Genomic DNA, 27298 nt, shown 5'->3' with positions numbered 1-27298 from the left:
ATTCCATATTCTAATGTTACCTACAGCGAGGGAAAAAAGTATTTGATCCCCTGCTGATTTTGTATGTTTGCCCACTGACAAAGAAATGATCAGTCTATAATTTTAATGGTACGTTTATTTGAACAGTGAGAGACAGAATAACAACAAAAAAATCCAGAAAAACGCATGTCAAAAATGAGGGAATGAGGGAAATAAGTATTGTAAGAGTTTGTTGTATCATGAGCCTATAGCTGTCAGTGTGTGTCAGCCAGTGATGCAGCCTCAGCAGCATGGGCAATTCCTCAATGTCACTCAGGCATTAGGTACACACTCTACACTCTCTTCTACCGGCATCAGATAGTCCAGACACATACAGCACAGCTTTCCAGGGAAGGGAATCAACCTTGGCACTGCACAGAATCTTGTATCCAAAGTAACTACTCATTAAATTATTAAGATTAGTGAAATTGCACAGTGGCTTGCTCAGGCTGATCCCTTTGAATGTCTTTTGACTAACACTTGGACGCAAAGAGCCCTTCCAACCATTTATACTTCAGAGTATAATGTTCTTATAAACAATTAACCTTGTACCCGGGTTGATTAAATGTAATGAGATGTGCACGGTCGCTCGCTCACACACACTTGCACACACTTACTTTACACATACCTTGTTACTATGTAACTAAAGCCATATGGAAATTGTGTTGGAACAATATTCTCAAGCATCCAGGAGTTATTGGAATAAAACTATTATTGATTATTTGGTTTGGGTAAATTAAATAATTTCCTTGCACACACCATGGCCGTGCACCAGGCTGACCGTGTTTACAGATGCCTGCCAGATATCACAACACCTGGATAGCTCATATCAGATGATGTCATCTACAGTACCGTTTCCATTGAATTAAACGTTGCACACTGTTCTGTCGTACTGAAGCCCCTGGAACAATACGTGTGATTTCTCTAGCCAAGGGATGGGCAACTCCTTGTGGGACTTATTGGTGTTACATGTTTCCCCTGCCCTAGCTAATACACCTGAGTAAACTAATTGTATTCTAATCTAAACTGAAGACCATGATTAGATGATTATTGGAGTCAGTGACAAATTAGTGACAAAGAAACATTATTGTATTCTTATTATATGTATTATTATATTTCTAATGGTTGGATTATATATGTTAAGATGTTTCTACCTGGATGTTTTAAACCAACACCTCATCATCATGGATTGGTTAGTTGCCCTGGTGAAATGCTACAGACCATACTGCAGATGTGGGAGATGTGACAGAAATGTTATTTTTCTGTTGTTGCCATGGTGAGGTGGTGTTGCTGGGCCCTGGCATGTTGTCATGGCAGCAGACAGAGGTGTCTGTGGAGTGGAGAGAGAGAGAGAGAGAGAGAGGAGTTTAAGAAAGACAAGGATGGAATGAGTAATAGGAGGAGAGGAAAATAAGAGAATGGGGAAGGTAGAGATGGATTGAAATAGACTGACAGAGACAGGTTGAAAGAGAGGGGGAGGGATAAGAAAGAGGGAATGAATAAGAGAGGTGAGAAAGAGAGAGGGAAAAGGAGAGACAAAGAGCGAGGGAGATTGAGGGAGAAGAAATAGAGCGAGAAGGATAAGGGAAATTAGAGTGAGATGAGGATGAATTGAAAGAGGGAGAGAGAAAAGATAGGAGAGAGAATGAGGGATGGAGAGAAAGAGAGAAAAAGAGGGAGGGGGAATTGAGAAGGCTCTTAATGACAATCTCTCGGCTCCTTATCTCAATGGTGTTCTGGTTGATCAGTGGTGAAAAGGATGCTGGGTAAACAAATGGGTGCAGAAAGCGAGTGTGTGTGTGTGCGTGCACATGTATGTTTGTGCGCACATTGGCTGTAGCAATAGACCTCTAAACCAGGAAATGTATTACCCATCAAACTTCCCTTTTCTGGGAAGTTAGGAACCAATATACACAGGCAGTTAGGAAAGCAAAGGCTAGCTTTTTCAAACAGGAATATGCATCCTGTAGCACAAACTCAAAACAGTTCTGGGACACTGTAAAGTCCATGGAGAATAAGAGCACCTCCTCCCAGCTGCTCACTGTACTGAGGCTAGGAAACACTGTCACCACCGATATCCACGATAATAGAGAATTTCAATAAGCATTTTTCTATGGCTGGCCATGCTTTCCACCTGGCTACCCCTACCCCGGTCAACAGCCCTGAACCCTCCACAGCAACTCGCCCAAGCCTTCCAATTTCTCCTTCATCCAAATCCAGATAGCTGATGTTCTGAAAGAGCTGCAAAATCTGGACCCCTACAAATCAGCCGGGCTAGACAATCTGGACCCTCTCTTTCTAAAATTATCTCCCGAAATTGTTGCAACCCCTATTACTAGCCTGTTGTCACGACTTCGGCCAAAGTTGATGCCTCGCCTTGTTCGGGTTGTGTTCAGCGTTCGACGTCACCGTTCTTCTAGCCATCGCTGATCCATTTGTCATTTTCCATTTGTTTTATCTCGTTTTCCCACACAACTGGTTTTCATTTCTCAATTATTGGTCATGTATTTAACCCTCTGTTTCCCCCATGTCTTTGTGTGTGATTGTTATTTGTTCAGGTCGGTATGTTCTGGCTGGTTTGTACCGGGTGCTGTTTATCACCCATGCTTTGTGGCAACTGTTCTTTTTGCACTTTGTAAATTGTTTACTTTGTGCTGTCGAGTAAAGTGCGTTGTTTCACTCATCTCTGCTCTCCTGTGCCTGACTTTATACACCAGCTACACCCACCATCCTGACAGAATCACACACCAGCAAGGGCACCACTACTCACCCCTCCTTCACCCGGTCCCAGTGGGATTCAGCTCGCTTTTCCGAGTATGATGGGACGGCTGCGGGATGTCACGGGTTCCTACTCCAGCTGGAGCTCTACCTGGCAACCATCCACCCGGCTCCTTCTGGCCGTGAGAGCGTGTCCGCCCTTGTTTCTTGTCTCTCAGGGAAAGCCCTGGATTGGGCCAACGCCGTATGGGAGGAAGGAGACGCGGTGTTGGACCAATTCGAGGATTTCACCTGCCGCTTCCGGGCAGTTTTCGGGTGAACGTCTCGTTAGGCAGGGGACGAGGAGCGCACAAGAGTTCGCCTTGGACTTTTGGACCCTGGCCCCCGGCGCAGGATGGAACGACAGGGCCCTGATCGATCACTACCATTGTAGTTTACGTGAGGACGTCCGTCGGGAGTTGACCTGCAGGGACGCCACTCTCACCTTTGACCAGCTGGTGGATCTGTCCATCCGGTTGGATAACCTGCTGGCTACCTGCGGACGTCCAGATTGGGGTCTGTCGATTCCATCCCCCAGCACCACCGCTCCTACGCCCATGGAGCTGGGAGATGCTGCTATTAGGGCGACCGGAGGAGGGGCCGGTCCATGCACCATGTGTGGCCGCAGTGGGCACACTGCCGGTCGGTGCTGGGGAGGTTCCTCTGGGAGTCGAGGCAGCAGGCAGGGCACTCTCGTGTCACCCCAGGTGAGTTCGGCACCAGGCTCACCCAGAGCCCCCTGTTGCTCACATGTTTTTGTTTATTAATTTTCCTGAGTTTTCCCTGCATTCCCAGCATAAGGCGCTCGTAGATTCAAGCGCAGCTGGGAATTTTATTGACAGATCATTTGCCCATAGTTTAGGGATCCCCATTGTTCCTATGGATATGCCCTTCCCTGTGCACACCCTAGATAGTCGACCATTAGGGTCAGGGCTAATTAGGGAGGCCACTGTTCCACTGGGCATGGTGACGCAGGAGGGTCACAAGGAGAGAATCAGTCTCTTCCTTATTGATTCTCCTGCGTTTCCCGTGGTGCTGGGCCTACCCTGGTTGGCCTGTCATGACCCCACTATTTCGTGACAACAGAGGGCTCTTACGGGGTGGTCACGAAAGTGCTCGGGGAGGTGTTTAGGGGTTTCCGTCGGTGCTACTACGGTGGAAAGTCCAGACCAGGTCTCCACCGTGTGCATCCCCTCTGAATATGCCAATTTGGCTCTCGCCTTCTGTAAAAAGGCGACTCAATTACCACTCCATCGACGGGGGGATTGTGCGATAAATCTCCTGGTAGACGCAGCACTTCCCAGGAGTCACTTGTATCCCCTGTCGCAAGAGGAGACTGCGGCTATGGAAACATATGTCTCTGAATCTCTGGGGCAGGGGTACATTCGACCCTCCACTTCACCTGCCTCCTCGAGTTTATTTTTTGTGAAGAAGGATGGAGGTCTGTGCCCGTGTATTGACTATCGAGGCATCAACCAAATCACTGTGAGGTACAGTTACCCGCTACCTCTCATAGCCAGTGCAATCGAGTCAAAGCACGGGGCGCGCTTCTTCACAAAATTGGATCTCAGGAGCGCTTACAACCTGGTGCGTATCCGGGAGGGGGACGAGTGGAAGACGGCATTTAGTACCACCTCAGGGCACTATGAGTACCTCATCATACCGTTAGAGTGGATGAATGCTCCATCACTTATCCAGGCCTTTGTAGACGAGATTTTCCGGGACCTGCACGGGCAGGGTGTAGTGGTGTATATCGACGACATTCTGAAATACTCCGCTACACGCGCCGAGCATGTGTCCCTGGTGCGCAGGGTTCTTGGTCGACTGTTGGAGCATGACCTGTACGTCAAGGCTGAGAAACGTCCGTTTCCAACAGTCCGTCTCCTTCCTAAGGTACCGCCTTTCCACTTCAGGGGTGGAGACGGAGAGTGACCGCATTTCAGCCGTGCGTAATTGGCCGACTCCCACCACGGTAAAGGAAGTGCAGCGGTTTCTAGGGTTTGCCAACTACTACCGGAGGTTTATCGGGGGCTTTGGTCAGATAGCGGCTCCCATTAACTCACTGCTGAACGGGTGACCGGTGCGTTTGCAGTGGTCAGCTGAGGCGGACAGGGCTTTTGGTCAGCTGAGGGCACTGTTTACCTCGGCTCCCGTGCTGGCTCATCCGGATCCCTCTTTGGCATTCATAGTGGAGGTGGACGCATCCGAGGCTGGGATAGGAGCCGTGCTTTCTCAGCGCTCGGGTACGCCACCAAAGCAAAACTATGACGTGGGGGACCAGAAGTTGTTGACTGTCGTCAAGGCTTTGAAGGCGTGGAGACATTGGCTTGAGGGGGCTAAACACCCTTTTCTTATCTGGACTGACCACCGCAATCTGGAGTACATCTGAGTGGCGAGGAGACTGAATCCTCGCCAGGCAAGGTGGGCCATGTTTTTTTTACCCGTTTTGTTTTCACCCTATCCTCTATGACACATGTGTCATAGAGCATGTGTCATAGAGCTAGTGCAGCCCATCCCTGATAAAACAGTATTTGACCTAGATAAGGTATCGATGTTTCAGATTAAACAGCTATTTGCATTGTTCTGATTAAATACCTGGCTAAAAATAAACAAATCAAGGTTCCCAGAACGCGAAGGCAGACGCACTGTCCCGGATGTATTACACAGAGGAGCGGCCCATGGATCACACTCCAATACTCCCGGCCTCTTGGCTGGTGGCACCGGTAGTGTGGGAGCTGGACGCGGACATCGAGCGGGCGTTATGTACAGAGCCCACTCCCCTCCAATGTCCAGCTGGGCATCTGTACGTTCCGTCTGCTGTCTGCGACCGGCTGATCTATTGGGCCCATACGTCACCCTCTGGTCATCCTGGTATCGGTCGGACGGTGCGCTGTCTTGGTGGGAAGTACTGGTGGCCCACTTTAGCTAAGGACGTGAGGGTTTATGTTTCCTCCTGCTCGGTGTGCACCCAGTGCAAGGCTCCTAGGCACCTGCCCAGAGGTAAGTTACAACCCTTACCCGTTCCACAACGGCCGTGGTCACACCTGTTGGTAGATTTCCTGACTGATCTTCCTCCTTCACAGGGTAACACCATGATCCTGGTCATTGTGGATCGTTTTTCTAAGTCCTGTCGTCTCCTCCCTATGCCCGGTCTCCCTACGGCCCTACAGACTGCGGAGGCCCTGTTTACACACGTCTTCCGGCACTACAGGGTGCCTGAGGACACAGTATCTGATCGAGGTCCCCAGTTCAAGTCAAGGGTCTGGAGGGCGTTCATGGAACGTCTGGGGGTCTCGTTTAGCCTTACAGGTTTTCACCCCTAGAGTAATGGGCAGGTGGAGAGAGTTAACCAGGATGTGGGTAGTTTTCTGAGGTCCTATTGCCAGGATCTCTCGGGGAAGTGGGCAGCGTTCGTGCCCTGGGCAGAGATGGCCCAGAACTCGCTCCGCCACTCCTCCACTAACCTCTCCCCTTTCCAGTGTGTATTGGGGTATCAGCCGGTTCTGGCTCCTTGGCATCAGAGTCAGACCGAGGCTCCTGCGGTGGACGACTGGTTCCGGCGCGCGGAGGAAACATGGGACGCCGCCCATGTTCACCTTCAGCGCGCCGTGCTGCGCCAGAAAGTTGGCGCAGACTGTCACCGCAGTGAGGCCCCGGTGTTCGCACCAGGGGACAGGGTCTGGCTCTCGACCCGAAACCTGCCCCTCAGCCTGCCCTGTCGGAAGCTGGGTCCGCGGATTGTGGGGCCATTTAAAGTCCTGAGGGGAGTGAACAAGATTTGTTACAGGTTACAGATTCCCCCCGATTACCGCATTATCCCCTCGTTCCATGTTTCTCTCTTCAGGCCGGTGGTGGCTGGCCCGCTCCAGGAGTCTGAGGTGCGGGAGGTTCCTCCGCCCCCTCTGGACATCGAGGGGGCCCCGGTGTACTCCGTTCGTTCCATACTGGATTCGAGACGTCGGGCGAGGGGCCTTCAGTACCTCGTGGACAGGGAGGGGTATGGTCCAGATGAGAGATGCTGGGTTCCGGTGGAGGACGTGTTGGATCCTTCAATGCTGCGAGAGTTCCATCGCCTCCATCCGGATTGCCCTGCGCCTTGCCCTCTGAGTCGTCCCCGAGGCCGGTGTCGATGCGCTGCTGGAGCCGTGCTTCAAGGGGGGGGGGGTACTCTCATTACTTCGGCCGAAGTTGATGCCTCTCCTTGTTCGGGTAGTGTTCGGCGGTCGACGTCACCGGTCTTCTAGCCATCGCCGATCCATTTGTCATTTTCCATTTGTTTTGTCTCGTTTTCCCACACACCTGGTTTTCATTTCCCAATTACTGGTAATGTATTTAACTCTCTGTTCCCCCATGTCTTTGTGTGTGATTGTTATTTGTTTAGGTCGGTATGTTCCGGCTGGTTTGTACCGGGTGCTGTTTATCACCCATGCTTTGTGGCAACCGTTCTTTTTGCACTTTGTAAATTGTTTACTTTGTGCTGTCGAGTAAAGTGTGTTGTTTCACTCATCTCTGCTCTCTTTTATACACCAGCTACACCCACCATCCTGACACCTGTTCAACCTCTCTTTCGTATCACCTGAGATTGGAAAGCTTCTACGGTCATCCCCCTCTTCAAAGGGGCAGACATTCTAGACCCAAACTGCTACAGACCTATATCTATCCTACCCTGCCTTTCTAAGGTCTTTGAAAACCAAGTTAACAAACAGATCACCGACCATTTCGAATCCCACCGTACCTTCTCCGTTATGCAATGTGGTTTCCGATCTGGTCATGGGTGCACCTCAGATACGCTCAAGGTCCTAAATTATATCATAACCACCATCGGTAAGAGACAATACTGTGCAGCCGTCTTCATTGACCTGGCCAAGGCTTTCGACTCTGTCAATCACCACATTCTTATCGGCAGACTCAACAGCCTTAGTTTCTCAAATGACTGCCTCGCCTGGTTCACCAACTACTTCTCTGATAGAGGTCAGTGTGTCAAATCGGAGGGCCTGTTGTCCGGACCTCTGGCAGTCTCTATGGGGGTGCCACAGGGTTCAATTCTCGGGCCGACTCTCTTCTCTGTATACATCAATGATGTCGCTCTTGCTGCTGGTGATTCTCTGATCCACCTCTACGCAGACGACACCATTCTGTATTCTTTTGGCCCTTCTTTGGACACTGTGTTAACAACCCTCCAGACGAGCTTCAATGTCATACAACTCTCATTCCGTGGCCTCCAACTGCTCTTAAATGCAAGTAAAACTAAATGCACGCTCTTCAACCGATCGCTGCCCGCACCTGCCCGCCCGTCCAGCATCACTACTCTGGACAGTTCTGACTTAGAATATGTGGACAACTACAAATACCTAGGTGTCTGGTTAGACTGTAAACTCGACCTTCCAGACTCAGATTAAGCGTCTCCAATCCAAAATAAAATCTAGAATCGAGTCCGTATACTTTTGGTCATGTAGTGTAAGTTGCTGCTTGTAGGCAGGGAGTAGGAACATAGAGACAATCTGATTGGCCGAAGTGGGGGGGGGCTGTACACGTGGCTGATTTTGGTCTAAACATGGTCAAGCACGCTGGATCCTCTTGTGGGGCAGGATACATGTTGGTGATATTTGGGGAAAATTTTTCAATGGGCTTGGTTAAAGTCGCATTGCAGTGAGACTGGAATTCTGGGAGAAAGGGTTGTCAAAGGTCATCACCTTACCAATATTCTGTGTCCACTGGTGCGAAGGCCGTGATATAATTTCCTCAGGATTTGCGTGGAGATCAGTATGTTTATGCGTAGGTGAGGTGTCAGTGGCCCTGTCTGAGACTGGGGCTGTACTGTTGCAAACACTGGAGTATAGCTGCATACAGACAGATCCGCTGCCAGAGATATGGGGCCATATATCTTGAGCATCTCAGAGTAGGAGTGCTAGCTATTTATTTGCTACCATTTGCCATTTTTGTTTGCCTTTTCTATTGTTTACATTTTGTCATTTGAACTTCACTGAGTGTACAAAACATTAGGAACACCATCCTAATATTGAGTTGCCCCTCCTTTTGCCCTCAGAACAGCCTAAATTCATCAGGGCATGGACTCTACAAGGTGTCAAGCGTTCCACTGGGATGCTGGCCCATGTTGACTCCAATGCTTCCCACAGTTGTGTCAAGTTGGCTGGATGTCCTTTGGGTGGTGGACCATTTTTAATGTGTGGAAAAACCCAGCAGTGTTGCAGTTCTTGATACACTCAAACCGGTGCGCTTGGCACCTACTACCATACCCCGTCCAAAGGCACTTAAATATTTTGTCTTGCCCGTTCACCCTCTGAATGGCACACATACACAACACGTCTCAATTTTCTCAAGGCTTAAAAATCCTTCTTTAACATGTCTTCCCCTTTATCTACACTGATTTGTCTACACTGGTTCCTCTCTAGGTTTCTTCCTAGGTTTTGGCATTTCTAGGGAGTTTTTCCTAGCCACTGGGCTTCTACACCTGCATTGCTTGCTGTTTGGTGTTTTAGGCTGGGTTTCTGTTCAGCACTTTGAGATATCAGCTGATGTAAGAAGGGCCATATAAATACATTTGATTTGATTGAAGTGGATTGACATCAATAAGTGAGCTTACCAATATTCTGTCCAGGGGTTTGAATAGTATGTGGTGTTATCTGGTAGGTACAGTAATAGGTAGGTAAGTAGTTTAGGCCAAAGCTAGTCAGCATACTACCATGATACACACTCCATTCCCACACACACACACACCTGACACGGACTGCATACTCATACTTTCACGTTAATGCACACGTAGTCAGGCCTAGGGCCCCTAGACCTAGCAAGTATAGCATAACAGTAGGTTTGTCTAATCGGTTCCAGAACAGTAGGCCTGTTTGTACTGGGCCGGTGTCTTCCGATTCTTGTCACGGGGGCCGAAGGGGTTCTACATTTTTGCTTCTGCTCTAGCACTTGACACACTTGAGTCAGCCATTCAAAAGGGGATGGGGTGTGCGTCATTCTGGGCCCCGGAGCCATGATTGGGAGACACTGTTGGGCATGTGCAATCATCAAATTACTGATGGTTCAGTTACAGTTGAAGTCGGAAGTTTACATACACATAGGTTGGAGTCATTTAAACTTGTTTTTTCAGCCACTCCACAAATGTCTTGTTAACGAACTATAGTTCTGCCAAGTCAGTTAGGACATCTACTTTGTGCATGACACAAGTCATTTTTCCAACAATTGTTTACAGACAGATTATTTCACTTATAATTCACTGTATCACAATTCCAGTGGGTCAGAAGTTTCCATATGCTAAGTTGACTGTGCCTTTAAACAGCTTGGAAAATTCCAGAAAATTATGTCATGGCTTTAGAAGCTTCTGATAGGCTAATTGACACCATTTGAGTCAATTGGAGGTGTACCTGTGGATGAATTTCAAGGCCTACCTTCAAACTCAGTGCCTCTTTGCTTGACATCATGGGAAAATCTAAAGAAATCAGCCAAGACCTCAAATTGTATACCGCAAGTCTGGTTCATCCTTGGGAGCAATTTCCAAACGCCTGAAGGAACCACGTTCATCTGTACAAACAATAGTATTCAAGTATAAACACCATGGGACCACGCAGCCGTGATACCGCTCAGGAAGGAAACACGTTCTGTCTCCTAGAGATGAATGTACTTTGGTGCGAAATGTACACATCGATCCAAGAACAACAGCAAAGGACCTTGTGAAGATGATGGCGGAAACAGGTACAAAAGTATCTATATCCACGAGTCCTATTTCGACATAACCTGAAAGGCCGCTCAGCAAGGAAGAAGCCACTGCTCCAAAACCGCCATAAAAAAGCCAGACTACGGTTTGCAACTGTACATGGGGACAAAGATTGTACTTTTTGGAGAAATGTCCTCTAGTCTGATGAAACAAAAACAGAACTGTTTGGCCATAATGACCATCGTTGTGTTTGAAGGAAAAAGGGGGACGCTTGCAAGCTGAAGAAACCATCCCAACCGTGAAGCACGGGGGTGGCAGCATCATGTTGTGGGGGTGCTTTGCTGCTGGAACGACTGGTGCACTTCACAAAATAGATGGCGTCATGAGGCAGGAAAATTACGTGGATATTTTAAAGCAACATCTCAACACATCAGTCAGGAAGTTAAAGCTTCCTGACAAATGGACAATGACCCCAAGCATACTTCCAAAATTGTGGCAAAATGGCTTAAGGACAACAAAGTCATCCTATTGGAGTGGACTTCACACAGCCCTGACCTCAATCCTATAGAAAATTTGTGGGCAGAACTGAAAAAGGGTGTGCGAGCAAAGGGGCCTACAAACCTGACTCAGTTACACCAGCTCTGCCAGAAGGAATGGGCCAAAATTCACCCAACTTATGTGGGAACCTTGTGGAGGCTACCCAAAACGTTTGACCTAAGTTAAACAATTTAAAGGCAATGCTACCAAATACTAATTGAGTATATGTAAACTTCTGACCCACTGGGAATGTGATGAAAGGAATTAAAGCGGAAATAAATAAATCTCTCTACTATTATTCTGACATTTCACATTCTTAAAATAAAGTGGTCATCCTAACTGACCAAAAACAGGCAATTTTTGCTCGGGTTAAATGTCAGGAATTGTGAAAAACTGAGTTTAAATGTATTTGGCGAATGTGTATGTAAACCTCTGACTTCAACTGTACGTTGCAGTGTTGTTCTAATATTGTATGAATTCGTTTTTTACTCTGTGATGATTTGTGGATACCGGCCCTGGTGTGTGTGTGTGTGTGTGTGTGTGTGTGTGTGTGTGTGTGTGTGTGTGTGTGTGTGTGTGTGTGTGTGTGTGTGTGTGTGTGTGTGTGTGTGTGTGTGTGTGTGTGTGTGTGTGTGTGTGTGTGTGTGTGTGTGTGTGTGTGTGTGTGTGTGTGTGTGTGTGTGTGTGTGTCAGTGGAGGATCCTCAGAGGAGGAAGGGGAGGACCATCCTCCTCAGTGATTTTCATAAAAATACAAATTGTAAAACATTAAAGTTATCCTTTTTAGATAAAACTATATTAAATATATTCACAAGTCACCAAATAATTTATTAAAACATTGTTTTGCAACGAAGGTCTACAGTAGCCTCGAGCACTCTGTAGGGTAGCACCATGGTGTAGCCGGAGGACAGCTAGCTTCCATCCTCCTCTGGTTACATTGACTTCCAAATAAAACCTAGGAGGCTCATGGTTCTCACCCCCTTCCATAGACTTACACAGTAATTATGACAACTTCCGGAGGACGTCCTCCAACCTATCAGAGCTCTTGCAACATCAAAGGATCAGAGAATGAATCTAATACTGAAAGCATAAGCTACAGCTCGCTAGCACTGCAGTGCATAAAATGTGGTGAGTAGTTGACTCAAAGAGAAAGACAATAGTTGAATAGTTTTGAACACATTAATTTCTTCAAAAATGAAGGAAAATAGATAGAGATTTCACTTTTTAGTTTCACTGCTAGCAAACGCAGCTAGCTAGTTTAGCCTACTCAAACACCCTGCTCAAACTGAGGGATGCTGTGTTAGCTAGCTGGCTATGATTATCCAACACAACACTGGAACTCTTCCAAGTTAAGGTAAGCTTTTGGTTTTACTCATTTATTGCCAGCAGGGTCCGCAGGTGTGAGTGCTAAACTGCTTACTGACTGTACACAGTAACTTTACTGCATGATTGTAGCAGGTTTACTAGCGTGTTACTGCTATTAACTATGTTGACTATGATGTTATTTTAGTTAATATGGTGACAACGATGTAGGCTGTGTGTAGCGGTTATGATATGGTTTGGCTTGGTGTGTTGTGCATTGAAGTCCACAATCGAAGGGAAAAGGTAAGAGAAGGGTAGCGCATAGATGTGAGAAGGAATACAACGTGGCTGCTATGAAAGTGAGCCGTCTGTACGTGCTTTCATGGGTGGATTTATTCCTCTGATTCTGTTGAAAAACGTTTCTTAAATGTAAGCAAACGGAACGAAACGGGGATAAACATACCTGAATTTCTCCAATATAAACTCTCATTTGCAACTGTTGAACTAATGATTACACACTAGATCAGCTAGATACAGGCAAGAATGTGCAAGGCAGTATGGAATGTGTCACTGTCTGTCACCTCAACATTTTCTCTCGACCTGTGTGCACCTACACTGTAAACGTTCATTCATAGGCTAGGTTGTAGCAACCTCATGATGGGTATAGGGAAAATGTATAATTTAGTAGCCTAAACCTGTCGATGTTACATGTAACTATTCCCCAGATCGTTGCAGTAAATGAGAATGTGTTCTCAGTCAACTTACCTGGTAAAATAAAAAAAATGTAATAAAAGAACTGGGTGAATGGAATATGAATGACATTTATCCAATATGCTGTAATAGAAATAAGGCTGACCGCCACTGGTGTATGTGTGAGTATTCTTACATAGGCATTCCTCTTGTCCAGATGGGATAGGGCAGTGTGCAGTGCGATGGCATTGTCTGTGGACCTGTTGGGGAGGTATGCAAACTGAAGTGGGTCTAGGGTGGCCGGTAAGGTGGATGTGATATGATCCTTGACTAGTCTCTCAATGCACTTCATGATGACAGAAGTGAGTGCTACAGGGTGGTCATCGTTTAGTTCAGTTATCTTTGCCTTCTTGGGTACAGGAACAATGGTGGCCATCTTGAATCATGTGGGGACAGGAGACTGGTATAGGGAGCGATTGAATATGTCTGTAAACACACCAGCAAGCTGGCCTGCACATGCTCTGAGGACGCGGCTAGGGATGCCGTCTGAGCCGGCAGCCTTGCGAGGGTTAACACGTTTAAATGTCTTTCTCACATCGTCCCCGGAGAAGAAGAGGGGGGGGGGGGGCACAGTCCTTGGTAGTTGTTGGCACTGTATTATCCTCAAAGCGGGCAAAGAAGGTGTTTAGTTTCTCTGGAAGCAGGACGTCGGTGTCCGTGACATGGCTAGTTTTCTTTTTGTGGTCCGTGATTGGATGTAGAACCTGCCACATACATCTCGTGTCTGAGCCACTGAATTGCAACTCCACTTTGTCCCTATGCCAACATTTTGCTTGTTTGTTTGCCTTGCGGAGGGAATAACTAAACTGTTTGTATTCAGCCATATTCCTAGTCTTCTTTCCATGGTTAAATGAGGTGGTTCGCGCTTTAAGTTTTACGTGAATGCCGCCATCTATCCAAGGTTTCTGTTTAGGGTAGGTTTTAAGTCACAGTGAGTCACAGTGGGTACAACATCTCCATATACTTCCGTATAAACTCACTCACCGAATCAGCGTATGATTCGATATTTTTCTCTGAGACTGCACATTTCTCAGATCAAAATAATCTTGAGCGTGGATTACGATTGGTCAGACCAGCGTTGCATGGTTCTTGTCACGGGTACATCCTGTTTGAGTGTCTGCCTGTAGGAAGGGAGGAGCAAAATGTCGTCAGATTTGCCAAAGGGAGGGTGGGGGAGGGCCTTGTATGCATCTCGGAAGTTAGAGTAGCAGTGATGCACGAGTGCTACCATCAATATGCTCGGTAGCCATGTTCTCAAATTTGCTTTCTTAAAATCCCCAGCTACAATATATGTTTTCCAGTTTGCATAGATTCCAGTGAAGTTCCTTGAGGGCTGTCGTGGTATCGGCTTGAGGGGGGATATACACGGCTGTGACAATAACCAACGAGAATTCTCTTGGGAGTTAATATGAACGGCATTTGATTGTGAGGAATTGTAGGTCAGGTGAACAAAATGACTTGAGGTCCTGTATGTTGTTACTATTACACCATGAATCGTTAATCATGAATCATACACCCCCACCCTTCTTCCCAGAGAGGTTTATTTCTGTCGGCGCGACGCATAACAGATCCCGGTGGCTGTACCGACTCCGACAACATATCCTGAATGAGCCATATTTCCGTGAAACAGAGAATGTCACTATCTCTGATGTCTCTCTGGAAAGCAATCCTTGCCCTAATTTCGTCTACCTTGTTATCTAGAGACTGGACATTGATGAGTAATATGCTCGGGAGCGGTGGGTGGTGTGCACGCCTCCTAAGTCTGACCAGGAGGCCGCTCCGTCTACCTCTCCTGCGGCGACGTTGTTTTGGGTGGGCCTCTGGAATGAGATCCAAAGCCCTGGTTGGTGGTGCGAACAAAGGATCCACTTCGGGAAAGTCGTATTCCTGGTCGTAATGTTGGTAAAGTTGACGTCGCTCTGATATCCAATAGTTCTTCCTGGCTGTATGTAATAACACTTAAGATTTTCTGGGCTAATAATGTAAGAAATAATACATTAAAAAAAATACTTTGTAGTTTCCTAAGGACTAGAAGCGAGGCGACCCTCTCTGTCGGCGCCATCATATTAGGAGTGATATACTGTTTGCTGTGACTGTAGGGGGTCCATCCTTTCTTACTCCTGCCAAGAGATCTCTTTGACTGTTTTTTTTCAACATGAGTACAGCATGAGGTACTTTAATTCAGTTCTGCTAATCAAAAACAGCAATTGTTGCTACAGAGTAAGGATGACAAGATAAAGAAGCCCTTACAAATGTGGAAGCTTATGCAATACTTATGTAAACTATAGGCACATCTGCTCTTACTAATATGTATTCTTTTGTATATGTTATCTGTAAATAGTTTTCTGCTTATACTGGCCTCTTACTTGTTTTCTTTTTGTTCTGCACAAATAACGTCAAGACCTCCAGTGGTCAGGTTACATACTGACTGCTGCTGGTCCACTGTCTATCAGTTCACCTCAGCTAATAAGAGAATGGAGTTTGACGTTTAACATTGCAGCTTTGATTTATTGTTGGAGAGTTATAAAAACAATAATATTGTAATAGAGTGGAAGATTCCACAGCTAATCTTTTCATATGCAATATCTAATAACTAATTATGAGGTGATAAGAAAACACAATGCAACTGTTTTGAACCTCAAAACAGTCCCCACTAACCTGCCAGCTTAAAGAAAATACACACAAAATGTTAAAATACAATAGTTTAAGGATTCATGCATTCAAACATGAATCTGTTCTGCTGGGTAACAAATGGGACAAATCCCCTCCAGAGATTGGACAGTTTGATGAGCTGAGCTGGTGATCCCTCTTCTCTGCGTCTGGGGACATAGTGTCCATCAACAGGGCACACATATCATCAGCCTGAGAAAGGAGGAGGATGTGGTCAGAAGCAGAGTTAATGGGTGATGAAGAGTTTCCCCAGGCATGCCTGTAAAAATAAAATCTGATGGGATCATTGAAGTGAGCAGACTACATCATTGTAAGTCAGACACTTAGTTGTGCAACTATAAAGATAATACACATGCATACATTCACCATGTCTACCATTCTGAGCAAAGAACATAAGGGGTCTCTTGTTTATGTTAAGAATCTTCAGTGAATACTGAGCATTTCATTTGACATCTTCATGCTATCTACTGTTAACCGTAGCAGAGGAAGGATGCTTACCGTGGCCAGGTCAAGTGCGGTCTGTCCCTACTTCTTCTTCGTTGTAGGGTCAGCTTCGTGGGCCATCAGTAGAGCACACAACTGAGTACAACCCTTCCAAGCTGCCTCATGGAGTGGAATGAAGGCCCGCTTGTCTGTAGCATTCACACGTGTTGAACTTGATCAGGAGGGCTGCAATGTCCACATGCTGTAGAGCAGTGACAGAGGAGAGGAGAAGTGACATTACTTACACAGTAGGTGTGATCATGTGCAGCAGACGCTTTCACATGATCAACGTTGCCACTAACCTCTGTACCTACTGTATTCCTTTGTCTGTATCTACTGTGACCGCTTTTGAAGACAATCTTGGAAGGATAAAATGGTAGGCACAGGTGTCAGGGTGAGGAAGACTTTTCCCTTATCATGCCAAAAACACTAATCTTCAAAGTGATGTGCACAGATGAGATTGTGTTTGGGTTGGTTTCCAATTAATCCGCCTGACATTTGCAACCCACTGCTGCAGCCTGGGCTTGTCATGAAATGTGAATCTGTGGGAAAAGATTATGCATTTTAGTAGTTGTCTAGGTCTTTGCCAATTGTAAACAGTAAACAACAAATATACTAATCAGCTGTTAAATATTGCACAAATAAAGTAGGCCAACATACCTAGTGACATATTAAGCACAGTGAAATGGTTTCCAGTAAAAGTTCAATAGTGTGTCTTTATACATGTAAACCTTAAAAGAGATGAAAACCACATACACCACCAATTGTGCTGACTCAAGCGCAGTGGAAGTCTTGACTGATTGTACACCCATCTTGGAATACCCGATGGTCAAATGCTGACCCTTCTACCTCCCGAGGGAGTTTTCAGCTGTTATCGGGACTGTTGTATACATTCCACCTTAGGACAAGAAATATAGGTAACACTTTATTTGACGCATGGTGTCAACGCCTTCATGACTAGGGCTGTGGCGGTCATGAAATTTTGTCAGCCGGTGATTGTCAAGCAACTTACTGTCGGTCTCACTGTAATTAACATAAACACATTTAGCATCCCCTGGCTTCCACACACAGCCTACAAGCCACTGATGCGCACCTTTGGAACATCTACATTTCTATAAGTCTAATGAATCCATGTAATATAGCCTACACCTTCACAATAAATCCATTATTTATTTTAGACAGGTCTAAAGAAACGTCATATGAAGAAAATGTAGTCTATTTCAGAAGAACTGAATAGCATACTCTGACTTGTCCATATGTTAGGTCCTGATCTGGCAATGTCATATGGCTGTGGGCTACTCTAGTTAATTTAGCATACAAGATTTGTTTATAATTCTGTGGCATTATTTTATAGTATGAAGAATAAAATTGAACAAAGCTGTATAAAGTAGAAAGGATATTTTCTCCAAACGATTTGAGGGAGTGCGCACATGCGGCTATTCTGTGTTGAGCGGTTAACAAAGAAATAGGTATTCCTATATGCTTCATTTAGAGTTATTAATGTGACTTTAGTTGTTCTACAAATTTTGGGCTATAAGTTTTGATTTTTAATACATTGTAAGGCTGCATGATGCGACTCTCTAATGATGATTTGAAAAAAGTTGCTTGAAAGGCATGAGCTCTGCTGTGTTTTTTCCCAATAAGGCTGTACACACTTCATCAGTCTCTCATTCACAATTTGACAAGCACTTGATAATGCTTCAAATTTTCCGGCGGCATCCTCTTTGTGTGGCCGTAATGCCCTCTAAAAGATTCCATGCCTTTTGCGGCCAGTGGCTGTTGTGCCCTTGGGCTTAATATAATAATTATGATTCCTTTCTCCCTGAGTGCTGCGTGGTCAGAAGCACCTCTATCTCACATGGCTCTCTCTGCCCATCACGTGATCGGGTCTTTCTCACAGGCTACAAGTGAAGACAGACACATCTCGTCCTTATCCAATTCCATGGTGCGTATTGAAGATATTGGAAGAACTGTCCACATTTACTTTTTGTCAGCCTACAAGATGAGTAGGACAAAGGAACAGCAAAAGCACTAGCCTATGCCAATATTCTATAGCCCATAGTACAAAAGTTACCTATTCTGTGTGAGAAATAAATATTCCAAACATAGTCTGGTACAGTTGTGCGCACACGGCAGTAGGCTATAAGCGCAAATGTTCTGTTAGCGGGAAAACACCATTATCAAAAGTGACCACAGTTGCTATTATGAATATAATGCTTTTATGATAAAGGTGCATTTTTATGGTGAAAATGTTCTTCCCCAAACTTGAAACTCACGCGCTGCTTTGGTATGCCAGTTAGCCTCTACACCCATTGTAAAGCGGATTAATGTGCTTAATTTTAAGAAGTTATTTGTCCACTTTAGTTGTGAAAGTATTCAGACCCCTTGACTTTTTCCACATTTTGTTACGTTGCAGCCTTATTCTAAAATGTATTATAGATTTTTCCCACATCAATCAACACAAAATAAACCATAATGACAAAGCAAAAACTGTTTTTTAGTATTTTTATCAAATGTATAAAAAATAAGAAACTGAAATATCACATTTACTTAAGTATTCAGAACCTTTACTCAGTGGGATGGTGCCCGTGAGGCCATCGTAGAGGTGTGTACACGTGAGGGACGCCCTCCCTAAGGGGGTAATGCAAAGACCTTAACCCAACACCTAGCGACCTCGACAAGCGGTTCAGACCTCTTGGCGTAATGATTAAGGTATTGGCTTGACAGTCGCTGAACCAGGGTTCAAGTCCCTGTCGGGGCTACCCCCAGAATTCGCTGCAATATCCCCAGCAAGATTCCAGGTGGTAGCTCAACGCTTTATGCTACTAGGCCTACAGTCCCTCAACTAAATAACCCACCTTGTGCTATTCCTGAACTTTAGCCTCAGTATTAAGCTGTGACAATTTCATATCACAATCAATATTTTACCTGTAGATGAATTCCAGCCATTTCCTGAGAGGTTTATGAGATCTGTAGAAAATACATCCATGGCGAACAGAGAGATGCTTTGTTTTCTGTGTCTTTTGACAAAACCTATAGGTTTTTTTATTTATATTTTTACCTAAAAAACACCTGACGTATCGGTTAACAAATTTAAAATGATTGTAGAAAATACATGTTAGGCCTATCGTATAGGCTTTGTCGGGTGTTGTATTTTTTTACACAATCAAGCTGTTACTACTCCTAACAGTCACATAGCTAACTAGGCCTACACTATGCCTAACAGTCACAACTTTATGTACTTTTGTGACATTGTTATTAATTAATATAATGAATAAAATCATCAGAAGTGCTAACAAATTACAAATTAGCCCATTAGCTTAAGTTGAGTGAGCCATAAAGGTTAAAAGCTAGGCTAATTGTCTATGACTTTTTTAATTAGGCTAGCAAGTCACACCATGCTCAACAGTAAAAACTCACCACTGTAAGCCAGTCCTGTTTTAGACACTGTACAATCACATTCACAATCTACATTATGGGCATTGGACTTTCGTTTTAAGCAATCCCTTTTTTTTTGCATCCATCTTGTTCGTTCACAATTGTTTTTAAAATGGTTCTCTTTTCTAATACATTTCTGGACTCTTTATCGTCATAATGAAGCTAATTAGATACCAAACATTACCCAGATAGCAAAAATGTTTCTTACTGCGATACAAGTTGGATCTATTGCAACATCTGGTCCGGATCCATAAAACTGACCTAGCCAGGGTCCAAATGTACAACAGGCAAATACCTGGTGCAGTTTTCGACTTTCTGGAGTTTGGCCAGAATAGGGTGCATGGAATGCTTATTAATCCAATAATTTAATATGATTGTTCAAATTGATAATATTATATTATTTTCGATGTTTCAATTTCTCAATTTTCTGATCCACTTGCTAAATTCAATAACAGTCTAGCCTATAAACTGAGTTCCAATTTTTCAATTTCAAATGTTTATATAGCTTTCGTTATTCTTTGTTTTATTTTTATTTAGGCTACCTGGTGTAGTTTGAAAAATGAACGTGTGCGGTAGGAAAACTAGGTAGTTCAAGTGGATGCTATAGGCTACAGTGCAGAGACCCTGTTCATCCAAAATGGTGTATGAATGTGGATCCTGTTGATGAGAAATCACACACACACACACACACACACACACACACACACACACACACACACACACATCAACTTTCCCCCATGCAACTTTTGACTATGCATACTCTTCTAACAGCCATGGTGCGTTATGAGCACAACCAAATTAAGCAACTTGACCTGGTGTGTGTGTGGATGCTGCCTGCGGCTGCAACTACGAGTGCCAGCTGATTAATAATAACAAGTATTTAATTCAGTGGTGGCCACAAAATGTATCATACCCATCATGTTTTGCTCTATTAAGAAGTTTACTTTGGATGTAATAGGCTATAGGTTACTTGGGTTTAACAGATGCCTATACCTTTGTCTTGTTTAGGGTACTAGGTGGTAACTAGATCATGCTTAGGCGAAAAAACTATAAAGGGAAATAAGTGGCTACATTTTACACTTTTAGAGTTATTTCATGAAATTTTGTTTTTAGAAAAGGGCGTTTCTTTTAAGAACCGGGGTACTCAACTCAGTTCAATAGTAATCCAATCAGTCAGTGACGTATCGGTAAAAGCACGAAACTGAAAATAATTTGCAGTGGTGGTTTTAGCATGTAAATCTTGGTGGGGAAAACAAAGATTTTCTTAATTGCACTATAACGGTGACAAATGGTGTCCACAAACTGTTAGATCCTACATAAAGCTGTCCCAACAGCAGAGTTCCAACAGCAGTCCCAACACCTTACCACTGCTACACCTGGCTACCAGCAGAGCCTTGTCTGGCAGTGAAACAGTTCATTCAGCCTCATTTACTGCCTTTTTAAAAAACACAGCTGATATGGCTGACTTGCTTCAACAAATGTGGTTTTTACTAACAATTGAGATGTACAAACTATGGCATAAGGGGACGACAAGCAGATAAGAGGCAATCCGTAATTTCGATTAAGACATTAATGAGCGAGCTAGGACGGACGTAGTCAATATAACTATTTGTTTAGCACTTTTGAAATGTACAGCGACAGAATTCAGAACATGGACCGTTCTTAGTGTTCTTCCTGTACACCAAGTCAGAACCGTAGGATACATAAAGGGGGGGAAATAGGCCAAATGATTAAGGTGATGCACATGGGCTACTAATAGCTCACTACACAACATAGACTTAGTATTACTTTCTTAGCTACAGTATACATATCTCCCTGGCATATTACATAATTTATGCAGGAGCATACAATACATTTTTGGACTCACCTTGTTGTGCTGTGCTCTCTTGAACAGGAAGGTGGCGTGGCTGTCCTTCGTGGGCAAATTTTGGCATCAAAGTCTGGCATTCTCTGGATTTATGGTGCTTTCAAGACAACTGGGAACTCTGAAAAAAATCAAGGTCGAATCATGATGACGTCAGTGAACTTCAGGTCTTAGCTCTAGAAAGAGGCCCGAGTTCCCGATTTACAATTCTGAGTTGGATTACCATTCAAAAAGCCTATAATGGAATATCGAAGGACATTCATGCTTTCTTTAATGGTAGTAGGCACTAAAGCTTGTGGTGATCGGTTGCATGTTATGGAGCCCATCCACAATTATATTGTCGGTTCCCGACGGGTTCGGGTTAAGGTACGAATAGGCAAACATAGTTTACGGTGCATAGAAACCGATAATCTAAAACACAACATTTGAATAATCAAACCATTATTCTGTTTCTCGTTATTCAATATTTCCTTTAGACACTAACTTTTTAGGCTATGTGTTTTTTTAAATGTCAGATTCAAATCAAATGAATGAGGAATGACCCTTTTCTCATGTTTTATCTTGTCATCTAATAAGTATTAATTGGCCAAAAGTTAGGCTACCCCTACAGGTCCTTTTTTTTAAATAATGCACCCTATAGGCTAATTACTATTTTGCCCCTGTCAGTTTCCCCCCCAAAAATAAAAACATTTTTCTATATAGACCAATCACAAGCTTTGAATTAGAATTTTTCCTCAGCGAGTCATTTTGCTCCATGCAGTGAATGTGATTGTAAAAGGTAGGTCAAGGTATGCTAACAAAGTGACATTTCTCAAGAACATGATTACTTGTAGCGAACAGTAAAGTTAATTTTGGAATTTTCATTTTACAGAAATGGTCAAATCAGTCATAATTTTAGCTAGCTAACTTACAATGGGAGCTAGCATATTTACATTGTTTGCTGACTTGCTTTGCAAGCTACCTAGCTAGCTAGCTAACAGAAAACCTTATCATAGTAGCTAGGTAGGGAGACTCACACAATTAGCTTACCGTTAATAACAGTGTTATCCAATGTCATCATTGTATACCAAATGTGACTCAAGTAAATTATTCTCGCTAGCTACTTAGTTATCATAGGTACATGTACAATCTTGATATTATGGTATTTCAATATATGTGGTGGTCATGTTACTGTAAGTAACATTACAGGGCTGGCTGTATTAGCTGTAGCTAACGGTAACTAGCTAACTGTTCAGAAATTCCAAATAAGCTTGCCCATATAGCACGAATTTGTATTATACCGTTAGCTGGCCAAATAACTTGTAGCCTACTAACTGTTAGCTAGCTAACTGTTAGTAAATCAAGAACATTGTATTTTTTATAACCACGTGTAACGATGTGACACGCTATGCATTGCAGCCATGAGATTACATTTTGGTAGTGCAATTAAATTGCATTCAGTGGAAATATGTTTTACATTCACTCCATGTAGATGCAATCAAAATGTATTTGATTTAAAGCAATATCCATGTGACATAGACTTCTTTGAAAATTACAGAATGGATCCTTGGCGGAAGAAGGAGCGCCAACAAAAGATGAACACACGCAAGGCAGGTTGCTCAGGCCAATGGCACCATCTGCTGTTCAACTGCTTTGGCAGGGTGTGTATTTATTTTTTCCATGTTATCTGTGCGATATTGTCCTTTGATTAAATGATTAATATTAAACATGGGTTTTAATGTCAGTCAGATCTAGGACCTTACTCAAAATAGATAGATAGATCTGTATTGTCCTCAAAGAGCACATTTGTTTTCACAGCCTGTATGGTAAATAGCTGTATATTCACCAACAGTCAACATCATTATATAAAATAAAAAATAAAAAATCACACTCAACGCACCATCATCATGAAGGTGACATCTAGACAAGACAGCATGACATAACTTAATGGTAGTTATCAGGAGGGAAGTTTTTTGAGCTCAGTGATGGAAAAAGGCACAAAGCTCTTACCAAAGCATGCCTTTTTGCACAGCAGGAACCTGTTATCTGAGGCCGGATGGGAGGGGTGTGTTTTAAAGGCAGTCTGTGTGATCTTGAATACTTTGTTTTCTATTAGTGACTGTGGGCATTGTGAAAAAGCAGGTGGTGGAGCCATAGAGGAGGACGTCTAGATGATGCCAACTCCTTCAAATGCTAAATGTATGAAAGAAAGCCAATAATACCACTGTATGATAAACTATGAAAACAGATGATCCATCTTCCTCGAAATGGAAACGAACGACGAAGACATAGCCAGCGAAGTCCAGGACTACTCAAGGTGAAGTGATGGGTAGGTTGGGGCCTACACTTCAATTATATGAGCATTAACAGAAATGTATACACCAACATTTAGCCCTTTCTGGTTTTTGATATTATTTAAATTAACTTTAACTTAAAGCTACAATATATAACTTTTTGGGCGACCTGACCAAATTCACATTGAAATCTGAGTTATAGATCTGTGCATGCATGTCTAATAAGCGGTCGATCTGTTCTATGTGGGCTATTTCTATACTTTTTTTGTTGCGTCTTTTGGTTTTGTACACCAGCTTTAAACAGCAGAAAATACACTATTTTTAGTAATGGAAAATATATTTCAGTGGTTTCACAATGACTGTTTCGTCACATAAACTGAAATTAGGAGAAATATTCAAATTTTAGCAACCAGGAAATGGCAGAGCGATTTCTGGATATTGCAAAAAACAAAGATAGTTGTAGTACATACAGTTGAAGTCGGAAGTTTACATACACCTTAGCCAAATACATTTAAACTCAGTTTTTCACAATTCCTGACATTTAGTCCTAGTAAAAATTCCCTGTATTAGGTCAGTTGGGATCACCACTTTAATTTAAGAATGTGAAATGTCAGAATAATAGTAGAGAGTGATTTATTTCAGCTTTTATTTCTTTCATCACGTTCCCAGTGGGTCAGAAGTTTACATACACTCAATTAGTATTTGGTAGCATTGCCTTTAAATTGTTTAACTTGGGTCAAACATTTCGGGTAGCCTTCCACAAGCTTCCCACAATAAGTTGCGTGAATTTTGTCCCATTCCTCCTGACAGAGCTGGTGTAACTGAGTCAGGTTTGTGGGCCTCCTTGCACCCACTTGCTTTTTCTGTTCTGCCAACAGATTTTCAATAAGATTGTGGTCAGGGCTTTGTGATGGCCACTGCAATATGTTGACTTTGTTGTCCTTAAGCCATTTTGCACAACTTTGGAAGTATGCTTGGGGTCATTGTCCATTTGGAATACCCATTTGCGACTAAGCTTTAACTTCCTGACTGATGTCTTGAGATGTTGCTTCAATATATCCACATCATTTTTCTGCCTCATGGTGGCATCTATTTTGTGAAGTGCACCAGTCCCTCCTGCAGCAAAGCACCCCCACAACATTATGCTGCCACCCCTGTGCTTCATGGTTGGGATGGTGTTTTTTGGCTTGCAAGCCTCCCCCTTTTTCCTCCAAACATATCAATGGTCATTATGGCCAAACAGTTCTATTTTTGTTTCATCAGACCAGAGGACATTTCTCTAAGAAGTACGATCTTTGTCCCTATGTGCAGTTCCAAACGTAGTCTGGCTTTTTATGGCGGTTTTGGAGCATTGGCTTCTTCCTTGCTAAGCGGTCTTTCAGGTTATGTCGATATAGGACTCGTTTTACTGTGGATATAGATACTTTTGTACCTGTTTCCTCCATCTTCACAAGGTCCTTTGCTGCTGTTCTGGGATTGATTTGTACTTTTCGCACCAAAGTACATTCATCTCTAGGAGACAGAACGTGTCTCCTTCTTGAGCGTTTTGACAGCTGTATGGTCCCATGGTGTTTATACTTGCGTACTATTGTTTGTACAGATGATCGTGGTACCTTCAGGTGTTTGGAAATTGCTCCCAATGATAAACCAGAGGTGTACAATTTTTATTCTGAGGTCTTGGCTGATTTCTTTTGATTTTCCCATGATGTCAAGCAAAGAGGCACTGAGTTTGAAGGTTGACATTGAAATACATCCACAGGTACACCTCCTATTGACTCAAATTATGTCAATTAGCATATCGGAAGCTTCTAAAGCCATGACATAATTTCCTGGAACTTTCCAAGCTGTTTAAAAGCACAGTCAACTTAGTGTATATAAACTTCTGACCCACTGGAATTGTGATACAGTGAATTATAAGTGAAATAATCTGTCTGTAAACAATTGTTGGAAAAATTACTTGTCATGCACAAAGTAGATATCCTAAGTGATTTACCAGAACTATATTTTGTTAACAAGAAATTTGTGGAGTGGTTGAAAAACGAGTTTTAACCTGTTGGGGCTACAGGTTAGCAATGAACCCCGAGCCGGGATTGCTAACAAGGCTGGAAATTCAAAACATCAAAAATCTAATAATTTCAATTTCTCAAACAATCAACTATTTTACACAATTTAAATGATAAACATCTCCTTAATCTAACCACATTGTTCGATTTTCAAAGAGGCTTTACGGCAAAAGCATAAAGTTAGATTATGTTAGGACAGTACATAGCCACAAAAGTACAAACATCAATTTTCAATTCAAGGTCAGGCATCACCAAAAGCAGAAACCAGCTTGAATTATGCACTAACTTTTGTCAATCTCCATCAGATGACACTCCTAGGACATTATGTTATACAATACATGCATTTTTTGTTCCATCAAGTTCATATTTATATCCAAAAACAGCATTTTACAGTAGCCTGAAATTCAGATTTTTTTCTTCTCTGAAATGCTTCCGGTGAACATAACAAAATTACTATTCGAAAACATTGGTAAATTATAATATTGTCATTCAAAGAATAATATATTATCATCTCGTAATTGCTACCGAATGGCCAGATCTCAAAATAACTTTACTGGGAAATCACATTTTCAATAAACGGGGTGCTATGCTAAGAACAACAGGCTATGCTATACAGTTAGCATCATCTAAAATCGATAATAACATTGTAAATACCCCCTTACCTTTGATTATCTCCATCAGAAGGCAGGATCCCAGGTCCGGAAGGCATTCCAGGTCCGGAACAAATGTGGTTTCTTTTGACAAAGTTCATAATTTATGTCCAAATAACACCAAGTACTTAGCGTTCATTATGCTCCCACAAAACGTGGTGTGGGGCTGGTAAAATCACGCCCGAAAAGCTAAAAAAACCTAGTAAATAATCTATTTATGTTCGTTCAAACATGTCAAATGTTGTTTAGCATTAATCTTTTGGTCCATTTTTAACGTTAAACATCAGTAATATTTTCACACAACCTATCCTATGTCTAGATAAAAAATGATGACAAACTCACGTCTCTCAGATTTATGCGCAGGCGCAAAAAAATGAAGTGATGACATGTCAACTTCCTTGGATTCTAATTTGCTCTCTGTTTATCATAGACGCTTCAAACAACTTTATAAAGATCGTTGACATCTAGTGGAAGCCGTAGGTGTTGCGAAATGAATCCTTTCTCACTATGGTATCTATAAAACAATGACACTAAATAGTACAGTCACAAAATCCACATTTTTTGGGATCTATTTTTCACAGGTTTTTGCCTGCAATATGAGTTTTGTTATACTTACAGACACCATTCAAACTGTTTTAGAAAATTCAGAGTGTTTTCTATCCGAATGTGTTAATAATATGCATATCCTAGCTTCTGAGTTGGTGTAGGAGGCAGTTAAAAATGGGCACATATTTTTTTCAAAATGTCTCAATACTGCCCCCGAGCCCCAACAGGTTTTAATGACTCCAACCTCAGTGAATGTAAACTTCC

At 43.3% G+C, this 27298-nt stretch overlaps 1 protein-coding gene and 1 long non-coding RNA gene across 13 annotated transcripts in view; one reads left to right on the top strand and one right to left on the bottom strand.

The window, feature by feature from the left end:
• LOC106573044 (membrane-associated guanylate kinase, WW and PDZ domain-containing protein 2) overlaps nucleotides 1–27298 on the top strand; it is a 314920-nt gene that overhangs the window by 34730 nt on the left and 252892 nt on the right. The window contains exons 1-2 of one of the 10 annotated variants that reach the window (XM_045696846.1): nucleotides 23043–23142; nucleotides 23624–23810. The exons of 7 other annotated variants lie outside the window; for them this stretch is intronic. The gene's annotated coding sequence lies outside the window, so the exon portion shown is untranslated. Of the gene's footprint in view, nucleotides 1–23042; nucleotides 23143–23597; nucleotides 23811–27298 lie in introns of those variants that run through there. 2 more of the 10 variants (XM_045696845.1, XM_045696844.1) reach the window with 2 other exon arrangements.
• On the bottom strand, nucleotides 15205–19917 carry LOC106573047 (uncharacterized). 3 transcript variants are annotated; one of them, XR_001321247.2, is made up of 4 exons: nucleotides 19847–19917; nucleotides 16957–17098; nucleotides 16216–16742; nucleotides 15205–15976 (listed from the first exon to the last, which is right to left on the bottom strand). It is a non-coding gene; the product is annotated as an uncharacterized lncRNA (long non-coding RNA). The 3 variants fall into 3 exon arrangements; XR_006759654.1 differs by lacking the exon at nucleotides 19847–19917 and having other exon boundaries at nucleotides 16216–16402; nucleotides 16515–16742; nucleotides 16957–17656; XR_006759653.1 differs by lacking the exon at nucleotides 19847–19917 and having other exon boundaries at nucleotides 15205–15909; nucleotides 16957–17656.

The sequence above is a fragment of the Salmo salar genome, chromosome ssa16, assembly GCF_905237065.1.
Source record: "Salmo salar chromosome ssa16, Ssal_v3.1, whole genome shotgun sequence".
NCBI classification, from domain to species: Eukaryota; Metazoa; Chordata; class Actinopteri; order Salmoniformes; family Salmonidae; genus Salmo; species Salmo salar.
This window is presented reverse-complemented; position numbering and strand designations above follow the sequence as displayed.